At 38.0% G+C, this 1,883-nt stretch overlaps 1 long non-coding RNA gene across 1 annotated transcript in view; it reads right to left on the bottom strand.

Annotated features, from left to right (window-relative positions):
- The window catches only part of LOC107289917, a 2,508-nt gene extending 1,256 nt beyond the window's left edge, over nucleotides 1–1,252 (bottom strand). Inside the window, exon 1 of the long non-coding RNA XR_001548938.2 lies at nucleotides 14–1,252. This is a non-coding gene — a long non-coding RNA (uncharacterized LOC107289917). The remainder of the gene's footprint in view (nucleotides 1–13) is intronic.
- Nucleotides 1,253–1,883: the final 631 nt, after the last annotated feature.

Genomic DNA, 1,883 nt, shown 5'->3' with positions numbered 1-1,883 from the left:
AAAGATTAGCAACCTTCTCATTCACATATATACATTTCATTAAAGACATAATTGAATCATAACACTTAGGAAAACAGAAAACAAAGTCTAAATTGGTTTTCCAAAATAACACATTGTTTCTTTGAACAAATATACTTCTAATTTTACAACTGGCACACATGGAGCTTGAGAAAGCATGTCAAAGTATTTTCCATCCTTGATCAAAGATAGTAATTTATATTTGATATGCACCTTTTCAAGTCAGTTATCAAACCCAATCCAGAAGATTGCACTAGCTGAATTATTTGCTCTAATGTAACCAACAGTCCTTTAACTTCTCTCAAAGTTCCTTAATTAGGTTCTTCCAAAACAAATAACTCCATTCTCTTTTAAATTAAGTTTTAAGTAAAACCCTTAATTGGAATAATTGTGAGAGACATGAAACCATCTTGAGATAGGACTCTAGTCATTTTGGAAAATCCCTTGGAAAACTTTGTATCTTCTGCTCAAGGAGGAACATCAACATTTGTTGGGAATTTCTTCATATCTTCTCTCTGTTCAGGAACTTCAGCACAATTCTAAATTTCATTTTTTAAGGTAAATCTAGTACCAAAATTAATTCATTTTTATAGTAGCCAAATATTCTTTGACTACTTACTCTGAGTTAAAGTGACACATGCACACACGTGGAAATATAAACTGAATTTCAGAAAGATTCCTCAAACATCCTTAGGAATTAAGTCATTGACTCAAGTTGGCAAGAATAGAAGGTTTTTGTCATCTTGGGTGCAAATTAACCAATGTACTTGCTTCATCACCTTGTTTTGGAGACGACAGCTTCCATGCTTCAGCTTGTATGGGTCTTATCTTTAGCGGAGGAACATTGGGTGGAATCTGACTTTACTTCTGAATCCACGGCTTGGTCGTCCTCTTTGGCATTAGGCTGCTCTCCAGGTGTATCAGCTGCCTCCACAACTTTGATGCTCTTGCCAACTGTGCAACCCATCGTACTCTTCAGGGTCTCAATCAGCCAGCGCCAACTTTCCTTCTTCAGATCAGTGAAGTCCAGAAATGGCAGAATCTGAAAGCTGAGGGCATCTGTAGAGCTTCTTGTCCAGAGCTAAATAGCCTTTCCAGCTGGGAACCACGGAGCTGAAGGATGTTTGGGTTTCTTTGACAACCTTTAGATGCTGCCAATCAACCCTTGTTGAGAGAGGGCTACAACGTTTTGCCTCTCCTACAAAGCAAAGAAGCATTCTTGCCGACAACACATGTTCTGGCCCAGTGATTCCCAAAGAAGAATGATGTTGACTGTTAACTTTCCAATGCCCTTTGAGGTTGGCCTAGGACTGGTGGATCCAGTGAAGGAATCCTTATTACCATAGTAACACATTGACCAGCCTTGTCAATATTTGCTATGATTTCTTTCCACGCAATCTGTGGTTCAAACATTTCTTTTATAAAAGTATATTTATCATAACCAGGAAGGGCTTGACTGTTCGGCTGAATTAATTCCTCACAGGTGGTTAGAGAAAATGCCACTGCTGCAGCTGATTGCCTTACTTGGAGTCACAACACAACTTTTCTCTTTCTTTTATTTTTATCCGAAGGCCGGTTATGCAAATTGGTGAGGAGCATCCACTTCCTGAGGCCAATTTACCTCAGTGCAGGATTGCGGAACATCATTATTTGCATTATTAAATGTACATCATTGCTTTATCCTACAAGTATGTGTTTGCAGACCACTGAATTTATCCTAAAATGAATTCAAATTTATGAAACAGCACGTTTTAACCCCTGGTTTCATGAACCCGTTTTGTGATTAGTTATATTCTTGATATCACTAGATCTATGGAACAAGATGTTATTTCTATATTCTTGTTGTGTGGAGTCCACGAGTCATA

Source organism: Protobothrops mucrosquamatus, unplaced genomic scaffold, assembly GCF_001527695.2.
Source record: "Protobothrops mucrosquamatus isolate PMUCROS unplaced genomic scaffold, P.Mucros_1.0 scaffold783, whole genome shotgun sequence".
Lineage (NCBI taxonomy): Eukaryota > Metazoa > Chordata > Lepidosauria > Squamata > Viperidae > Protobothrops > Protobothrops mucrosquamatus.
This window is presented reverse-complemented; position numbering and strand designations above follow the sequence as displayed.